General features: G+C 36.9%; 1 protein-coding gene across 1 annotated transcript in view; it reads left to right on the forward strand.

Moving 5' to 3' along the window:
- Nucleotides 1–10,713, forward strand: part of LOC107572016 (polypeptide N-acetylgalactosaminyltransferase 16-like) — a gene marked incomplete at its 3' end in the record, with an annotated part of 47,320 nt that overhangs the window by 17,332 nt on the left and 19,275 nt on the right. The window lies entirely within an intron of this gene.

A 10,713-nucleotide genomic window follows, 5' to 3' on the forward strand; every position in this document is an offset into this window, starting at 1 on the left:
TCTGCTCTATAGTGGTTAAACATGAAATATAATTCGTTTTGGGTAAATCTAACAGGCAGTCTTTGGTTTCATTAATCTATTATTTGTTCCAGAGCAAATAGTTTTGGCTGAGGGCGAAATCTCATCACGTTATATTTTATGTAACTTTAATGCAATATTTCAGAGCGCTGACTTTGTACTTTTGACTGAATTGTCTAGCAACTTTTATGATGGCTGTAGTTGTTGTTAATTATTCAATAAATACTATATTATATTCATAGTAGTATTTAGTATTGGGAAACAGTGTGTGTGTGTGTGTGTGTGTGTGTGTGCGCGTGATTTTTGTGACATTGTTCTGCCATTAGATGGCGACAAGGGACAGTTGTTTTACGAGTCAGCAGTAAAGACTTTTATATTGACAGAGACTGAAACGAAAGTTATTTTTGCTTTCAATATCAGCTTGTAAGATGCAGTTAACAAATGCACTGAGCAGCGTTGTCATCACCCTTAACAGATGAAAGATAGTACGACAAAGATATTGCTTTCCTCAATGGACATTCAAACTAATGTTTTATTGTGAATATGAGATTGAACTGAAGAATGAATGCTGTATCAGATGCAGGTAATCACACTCGCTAAGTCAATCTCTCTCTCATAATACTCTACATATAATACAGAGAGCTTTTAATACAGTAATACAATAAGCTTTTAATGAAGCAACTCAACATTTCTTCGTTACTAGTTCTAAAGTGACGTTTTCGAATTAGTAATGGAGGCTTGAGTTTAGCTGTTAAACTGTCAAACAGAGATTTGAATCTGTGGCGGAAGAAAGTAGTTCTGCACAAGGGTTTTTAAAGACACTCTGTTGTTATTTTTCTTATATATTTACACACTCGTGCCGTCAAACTGCTATATAAACGCAATATCACACTCGTAGACGTGAGATATGGCTGTATATCGGCACGCTGTGATTACCTACGGCCGAATCACAGCCGTGCCGATATACAGCCGTCTACTCGTGTGATATTGCTCTCTCTCTCTCTCTCTCTCTCTCTCTCTCTATATATATATATATATCAAATGAAAGCTCTTGATGAGCTCTTTCAACTGCCAAAAAGACACAAGTGAATTCAATTCAATTTGGAGCTAAAAGACTTAACACTGACCATACTAAACCAATTGGTGCCAAAAATGCGTAACTGCACTTATGCCCTTTTGGCATTGAGAAATGTAATGATGTTTTATTAACAAAGTTCGGGAGGAGCACGTCAGATACTTAGCCTAATTAACACAAGAGGAACGCACTCAAGTTAATCAACACCAAGAGGTATAAATACAGCAGACTTACCTCTATCCATCGACAGTTTATCAGCATCCTTCCACCGCCCCATCTCCTCCCTTCGAGTTCTAACTACACTTATATGGGGGGGTACTCTGGGTTTGGGCCACTCCCGAGCTTGGAGCCCTTCCCCGGACAGCACGCCAAATATGCGTTACTATACTTCAGTTAATTATATGTAAGTGTGAACTTGTGAATTCTGGGTAGGGCTACCCTTCACTAAAGATTTTTCTGATCAACTAATATTTGTTAATGTAAAGCGATTAGTCGACTAATTGCATGTTTATATTAATAAACCATATAATTCATAATAATGAGCCTTTAATTGCCTATAGCCTATCAGTGCTCAAGCGCACACATAAAGCTTAGCACAGTGCACCGAAATAATGATTATGAATGCATCAGGGGGAAAAAAACAGCAAGAAGACTGCCTTAACATTATAATAATTCATTGATAAACTAGTGAGACTGACTCGTCATCTCCACAGTGGATGTGCACGTTTCATAGAGATTACATAATCTGAAAATATTTGTTTTCCATTTGAATTGGTTCATTTAAAAGTAGACATTTTGCTTTCTATGTCTACTTTTCATGTCTGTGAGGCAAGCACGGAGTTTCGGTTCTTTTTTTTGGTGCTCAAGTTCACAGAGACTGAGACGGCAGAAAGCACACCCTGTTTCTTTCATCATTTTACAAAAGCACATTGTTTTGTTGTTATTGTGAGTAGACCTTTTACAGATTCGAAAGATGCATTACTCTTATCTGTTTGACCAAACATGATGGGGTATTTAAGTTAAATGCAAATAATCACAACACCGGCGCCTCTAAGTTAACTGTCATGCATTGAGTGCGCTGCTATTCAGCTTCCACACTCCACACAAACACTTGAATAGCATGAATAGCATTTTTTTTGGTCCCTGCGACTAATAAAAATTTGATCGACTAAGCCTCTTCTCGTCAACTCTTACTGTGGGTAAAGCCTGTGGATAGCACATCAATCAAAATGGCTGACACCACATGTTTTTAACTGCTGAAGATATATTATTAAGCTTATTTCATGACAAAGAGCTGGACAGTGTCCATGCAGCTACTGAGTCCAGATGAGTACTACACTCCTGTAAGGAAAAAATGTAGATTTTTTTTTCTGAATAAATGTGAAAATAGTGTTCAATGTATAACAAGTATACTGTCATCCATACACATTTTTATTATAATAGATTGAATTCAGTACACAAAATCATTACTAGCCAATATGCTAGTAATATGCATGCTAATAAGCAGCTAGTTAATAGTTAATAATTGGTCCCTAAACTGAAGTGTTACCTCTTTTTCTTTTGTTTCGATTGTTTTTATTTTAAAAGTGCTTATTTTGGTTTTGAATATTTATGATTTAATTAATTACAAGTTTTTTGTCAATTCAACAACCTCATTGTAAAGTGTAAAGCCTGGTGAATCTGTTACATTAACGAAATATTTGCAATTTAAATGAAAAATACTATGCATACAAAGGAATTACTCTGGACTGCCATCAATGAAGCCAAACCAATAACAGCTCCATGCAGCAGATGGGATGTGTTGTTCATGGAGGATTAGCTTTAACCAGCCATCCTGATCAGGTTGTTGTGTGTCTTTGTGAATGAGCTTGTTTATTCGTTGTAATTACTGCTAACGAATGAATGAATGAGCCGCAGAGGTGCCAGCTCGCAGCGGTCCCGACAGGGTTCACTGCAGCAGCGTTTCTGGACAGTCCAGCATGTAAACCTGAAAAAGATGAGCTTCAGTGTTCTGAAGGGTAAAGCAGGATTTCCACTGCACCTTTAAATCCTGTTAACGCTCATCTTAACACGTCTCTGCTTTTATCAGCAGGACCATGTGACCATCTCATTGGACACATGCATCTGTTTGGACACATGCAGATAATCACAAACACAGAATTCTGTCTTTTTCTCACTGTATCTCATTGCCTTTTTGTGCTGTTGGTTAAGATAAGTATTGCTACTGCTAATATTTAGAGTTAGTGATTTAAATGTCTTATTTTAAGAGTTTTAAACTCAAGCATTTAACTCATTCCTCACTATTGGGTCAGTCCTTCTTAAGTGGTCCAGTGGAGATTGCTTAAACATTTGGTATTGCTTGGCATCGTCTTTGACAAAACTCAAAGATCTTCACTACAACCTGCCAAATACAAGTTTGGTTTAACTTTTTTTTAGGAATAGCATGCAGTTTTCCATCCGTGTTTGATTTTAAACAGCAGCCGTCTACTCGTGTGATATTGCTCTCTCTCTCTCTCTCTCTCTCTCTCTCTCTCTATATATATATATATATCAAATGAAAGCTCTTGATGAGCTCTTTCAACTGCCAAAAAGACACAAGTGAATTCAATTCAATTTGGAGCTAAAAGACTTAACACTGACCATACTAAACCAATTGGTGCCAAAAATGCGTAACTGCACTTATGCCCTTTTGGCATTGAGAAATGTAATGATGTTTTATTAACAAAGTTCGGGAGGAGCACGTCAGATACTTAGCCTAATTAACACAAGAGGAACGCACTCAAGTTAATCAACACCAAGAGGTATAAATACAGCAGACTTACCTCTATCCATCGACAGTTTATCAGCATCCTTCCACCGCCCCATCTCCTCACTTCGAGTTCTAACTACACTTATATGGGGGGGTACTCTGGGTTTGGGCCATTCCCGAGCTTGGAGCCCTTCCCCGGACAGCACGCCAAATATGCGTTACTATACTTCAGTTAATTATATGTAAGTGTGAACTTGTGAATTCTGGGTAGGGCTACCCTTCACTAAAGATTTTTCTGATCAACTAATATTTGTTAATGTAAAGCGATTAGTCGACTAATTGCATGTTTATATTAATAAACCATATAATTCATAATAATGAGCCTTTAATTGCCTATAGCCTATCAGTGCTCAAGCGCACACATAAAGCTTAGCACAGTGCACCGAAATAATGATTATGAATGCATCAGGGGGAAAAAAACAGCAAGAAGACTGCCTTAACATTATAATAATTCATTGATAAACTAGTGAGACTGACTCGTCATCTCCACAGTGGATGTGCACGTTTCATAGAGATTACATAATCTGAAAATATTTGTTTTCCATTTGAATTGGTTCATTTAAAAGTAGACATTTTGCTTTCTATGTCTACTTTTCATGTCTGTGAGGCAAGCACGGAGTTTCGGTTCTTTTTTTTGGTGCTCAAGTTCACAGAGACTGAGACGGCAGAAAGCACACCCTGTTTCTTTCATCATTTTACAAAAGCACATTGTTTTGTTGTTATTGTGAGTAGACCTTTTACAGATTCGAAAGATGCATTACTCTTATCTGTTTGACCAAACATGATGGGGTATTTAAGTTAAATGCAAATAATCACAACACCGGCGCCTCTAAGTTAACTGTCATGCATTGAGTGCGCTGCTATTCAGCTTCCACACTCCACACAAACACTTGAATAGCATGAATAGCATTTTTTTTGGTCCCTGCGACTAATAAAAATTTGATCGACTAAGCCTCTTCTCGTCAACTCTTACTGTGGGTAAAGCCTGTGGATAGCACATCAATCAAAATGGCTGACACCACATGTTTTTAACTGCTGAAGATATAGTATTAAGCTTATTTCATGACAAAGAGCTGGACAGTGTCCATGCAGCTACTGAGTCCAGATGAGTACTACACTCCTGTAAGGAAAAAATGTAGATTTTTTTTTCTGAATAAATGTGAAAATAGTGTTCAATGTATAACAAGTATACTGTCATCCATACACATTTTTATTATAATAGATTGAATTCAGTACACAAAATCATTACTAGCCAATATGCTAGTAATATGCATGCTAATAAGCAGCTAGTTAATAGTTAATAATTGGTCCCTAAACTGAAGTGTTACCTCTTTTTCTTTTGTTTCGATTGTTTTTATTTTAAAAGTGCTTATTTTGGTTTTGAATATTTATGATTTAATTAATTACAAGTTTTTTGTCAATTCAACAACCTCATTGTAAAGTGTAAAGCCTGGTGAATCTGTTACATTAACGAAATATTTGCAATTTAAATGAAAAATACTATGCATACAAAGGAATTACTCTGGACTGCCATCAATGAAGCCAAACCAATAACAGCTCCATGCAGCAGATGGGATGTGTTGTTCATGGAGGATTAGCTTTAACCAGCCATCCTGATCAGGTTGTTGTGTGTCTTTGTGAATGAGCTTGTTTATTCGTTGTAATTACTGCTAACGAATGAATGAATGAGCCGCAGAGGTGCCAGCTCGCAGCGGTCCCGACAGGGTTCACTGCAGCAGCGTTTCTGGACAGTCCAGCATGTAAACCTGAAAAAGATGAGCTTCAGTGTTCTGAAGGGTAAAGCAGGATTTCCACTGCACCTTTAAATCCTGTTAACGCTCATCTTAACACGTCTCTGCTTTTATCAGCAGGACCATGTGACCATCTCATTGGACACATGCATCTGTTTGGACACATGCAGATAATCACAAACACAGAATTCTGTCTTTTTCTCACTGTATCTCATTGCCTTTTTGTGCTGTTGGTTAAGATAAGTATTGCTACTGCTAATATTTAGAGTTAGTGATTTAAATGTCTTATTTTAAGAGTTTTAAACTCAAGCATTTAACTCATTCCTCACTATTGGGTCAGTCCTTCTTAAGTGGTCCAGTGGAGATTGCTTAAACATTTGGTATTGCTTGGCATCGTCTTTGACAAAACTCAAAGATCTTCACTACAACCTGCCAAATACAAGTTTGGTTTAACTTTTTTTTAGGAATAGCATGCAGTTTTCCATCCGTGTTTGATTTTAAACAGTGCTCTGTTATGGACTCTGTATTGCCATAAAAAATTAAAGGAACATTTTAGAAGATTCATTCAATTTCTCATCATTAAATTGCTAATTTCAGAAATAACTGTTCCGAAATATCACTTCTTATCAGTTATGTACATTAGGGATTAATGTATCATCTTCTGTTGTTAAATGAATGTTAAATGTTATTGCATTGTTTTAGTGTGATTTGTGCTACCGTGATGGTGTTCTGTGTCTGTGTGTATGACACTGTGTATCTTCTATATATGTTAGTATTTACCTCAGCTTGTGGAAAAGCATGTGGCTTGGTGGTAAGTATATGTTAAAGGGATAGTTCACCCAAAAATGAAAATGTGATGTTTATCTGCTTACCCCCAGGGCATCCAAGATGTAGGTGACTTTGTTTCTTCAGTAGAACACAAACGGAGATTTTTAACTCAAACCGTTGCAGTCTGTCAGTCATATAATGGAAGTGAATGGGAATCACGGCTTTGAGAGTCAAAAAACATACACAAACAAAACCAAATGAAACCCTGCGGCTCGTGACGATACATTGATGCGTAAAGACACGAAACGATCTGTCTGTGCAAGAAACTGAACAGTATTTATATCGTTTTTTACCTCTGATGCACTGCAATGTCCGAACTGTTCGAACTGTCCTGAGCGGCGGCGCGTCCTCCTGAGCACGTTCTCAACAGCAGGCGCGTGAGGCGTCGTCTTCTTCTTCTTCTTGCTTTACGGTAGATCACAGACTTATAAGTGCATTACCGCCACCTATCTCTCAAATGGACCATTGACACTATCTACAATGGTGTGTCAATGGTCCATGTGAAAGGATTTTTTTGTTTTTGTAAATGACAACAATTTTAAACTAAGATTTACAAGTTGCAAGTTGTTTACTTTTTTACTGTATAACAGATACCAGTTTTATTTTGTAAAAACAGCTGGGTTTGTTTAACAGTGTGTGGTTAAAAATGTAATGAATTATTAAATTGTTAAACTTTTATTAATTCAATTGTTTAGACATCCTTTTTGATTATTACAAATGTAATCAAACCCTTTAAACAGAATCCAGAAACTTTCAAACAGAAAACACTGACTTTTGCCCTGAGTAAGCAGTCACCTAGCAACCACCCAGAAAACACTGGCAACCTAAAAAGCAACATGCTAAAAACAGTCAGAACACCTTAGCAACCGCATAGCCACATCCTGGCATCCAGCCACATGACCCAGCACTGAGGAGTTGGACCGATTGAAGCAGAAAATTGATTGTGATGCTGGAGATCCCTTTGTAATTAACACTGAATACACATTTCACACATTCCATGTCCTCCTTTAAAACAAATCACAACAACAGTCCACACACACACACACATGAGACACATGCTAGCTGACAGCACAGTGTGAATCACGCTGACATCTGCCATGAGAGTGAGTGTGACTTGACTTTTGTCCTGACGGTAATCTGTGCTTTATCCTCCCCTTCACCATCTGCCACGCTTCCTCTGCGGCTTCATTCTCCAATATGTGCAAACACACACACACACACACACACGTTTACTTGGCTATCTAAATGGGGACATTCCATAGGCGTAATGGTTTTTCTACTGTACAGACCGTATATTCTATTGCCCTACACCTAAACCTACCCCTTACAGGAGACTTTCTGCATTTTTACAATTTAAAAAAAACTTTGTTTACTTTATTTTTATACCAGTTTTCCAAATGAGGACATCCCCAAAGGGAGGTTTTTGGATATTTTGTCAGGTCTAGCTCACTTTTGGGTACAAATTTGTCCCCAAAATATGGTTAAGTAGGTATACACACACACACACACACACACACATATATTCTATATATTCATATCAAAAGAACTGCCTGTATAGGAATTGCAATTCTGCTTCTGATTCCACATAAAAATTATCTTTACTCAATGATTGCATAAGTATATTTCTACCTGATTTAACCCATAAAAATGAGTTTTGTTGTATATGTTCAGAGCTAGGTTATTACAGTTTTTCTCGATTGCTGACACACTATAACTGATTCATTTGGCCCAATTTTCCAAGCCATTCATACGGTTCTCGAAACAAAGACACGTTTCTCAAAACTTTTAACACATTTCACCTGTTTGCACACTCGTTCCAATTTGCTCAGTGTTTTTTCTGCAGTGTTACTCTACACAAAAAACACCATCGTTTTGCACAGGTTTAACCAGGTTCTCATTCAGAAAACACAAACACACAATATAATTAACTCAAGCATCAAAAAATTAACTCAAACAGCACACATTTATCCATGTGTGAACATTCAGTAGCAAAACTGATGACACACAGGTCAGAATCTCAGGATGATATGAACAAGAACACAAGTGATTATGAGTTTTAGAAAATTAATCCTGGTAGTGGGAGACAAAGAGGAATAGGAGTGGAAAATAAAAACGAAGGGGATGAGGTCAAAGGTAATTTTTTGGTCATACCGCCCAGCACTACTACAGCTCATCTACAGGGTTTCAATACTACTTACATGATACACTTTTGTGTATTATATAATTACAGTACATAGTAGCAGTACTTCAGATGAGAGAACTTTCATTATTCTATCTACAGTAAATACTGTAGCACATGTTATACAGCCTCAAACTCATTACTGTTGAACTGATTTGTAGCCAAGTGTGTACTGTATTTGTGCAGAACTGAGAGAAGTCTTTTGTCAGAAGACTAAGAAACTACTATAACAAATAAGGATACTACCAATACTGTAATGCAAATTGGTTTAGGATGCTGAATGAATGAATGGATGCATGAATTAATTTATTTATTCATGTCGTTCAGACAGTATATTGCAATGTGTGTTTACTGTATGTTCTGTTGTTTGGGTTTTGAACTTTTCTCTTGTAGTGCTTTTCATTTACTGTAAGATCTCTTTACAGTAGTGTAATGACAGTAAACTTTACTTAAAGTTTATTGCTGAATTTTACGGTATCTGCACACCTCTATTTATGTCGTATAATGTAACAGACATTGACTAGCAAAAGAATTCCTGTTTCCCAAAAGGAGGTTTTTGTAGCAGTGTTTTGAATTGATCTCACTAGTGTTCTCTACACTCTTAAAAATAAAGGTGCTTCAAAAGGTTCTTCAAGCGATGCCATAGAAGAACCATTTTTGGTTCCACAAAGAAGCATTCAGTCAACGGTTCTTTAAAGAACCATCTCTTTCTTGTGTTTTTATAATCTGAAGAACCTTCTTTCGCCACAAAGAAGCTTTTGTGAAACAGAAAGGTTCTTCAGATGTTAAAGGTTCTTTATGGAACCATTTAGACAAAAAGGTTCTTCTATGGCATCGTGAAGCACCTTTATTTTTAAGAGTGTAGGCAGGAAAATAGTCTGTGTATTTGACAGGTTTGTGTATCATCTGAGGCCAAAGTTTGAGTCTGACAAAAGAGAACATGTTTTTGACTAAACTATTTGAATTTGACCTGGAAGTGTGTGTGTAGTTTTGAGATTGTGTTTATAGTTGTGAGGAAATGGTGAATTGTGTTAGCAGTCGAGAAAAACTGTATTGATAACTAAAACTAACATAAATAAATCAAACTAAAACTGTAAATAATAATAATAAAAACATACATTTTTTATTAAAAATTCTTTGTTACTTGAAATAAAATATAAAAAACCCTTAATCGTATTTTATTTCAGCTAGTTGCCAAGGCATCGTTTCTCATTTACATTTAAAGTTTAAGTACTAAAATCACTAAAACTAAATAGACTAAAACTAATAAATAAAAATTAATAAATACTATATAGACTGTTAAAAGAAAGGCTAGTAAAACAAATTACTAAAAGTTTAAAATTAAAGTGAAACAGACAGTATAAAAATATATTCTAATTTAACATAAAAAATATATAATACTACAATAACACTGGTTATGATAAATAATATTTTTGTCTTGAATAAAACCAATTATTTTAGATTTTACATTTTTTCAGTGTAATAGAGCTAATCTATACTAAACACTAACCAAAAATATGAAGCAGCACAACTGTTTTCAAGGATGCTAACATCGTGGTCATTTACAAGCAGAAAGGAGACAGAGCAGTGTGCGGTAATAGCCGCGGGATATCTCTCCTCTCCATTGCAGGGAAAGTCCTGGCCAAGATCATGCTCAGCAGATTGGTCGAACACATCTCGGAAGCTGTGCTTCCGGAAACTCAGTGTGGCTTCCGGAAGTCAAGATCCACGACAGATATGGTTTTTGTCTTGAGGCAGCTGCTGGAGAAGAGTCGAGAACAGCACAAAGACCTTTACGTAGCCTTCATCGACCTCAGCAAAGCTTTTGACACCATCAACCGTGAGCTGCTCTGGAGAAACCTCTCCAAACTTGGGGTACCACCCAAGTTTCTCAGCATCCTACAGCAGCTGCATGATGGGATGCAAGCCAGAGTACTCACGGGAGAACTCCTGTCTGAGTCTTTCGAGGTAAACGTTGGGGTGAAGCAAGGCTGTGTCTTGGCTCCGGTGCTCTTTAACATCCTCCTCTCTGCCATCACCTGCCTCTTCCATC

The sequence above is a fragment of the Sinocyclocheilus grahami genome, unplaced genomic scaffold (assembly GCF_001515645.1).
Source record: "Sinocyclocheilus grahami isolate Dianchi unplaced genomic scaffold, SAMN03320097.WGS_v1.1 scaffold1682.1, whole genome shotgun sequence".
NCBI lineage: Eukaryota > Metazoa > Chordata > Actinopteri > Cypriniformes > Cyprinidae > Sinocyclocheilus > Sinocyclocheilus grahami.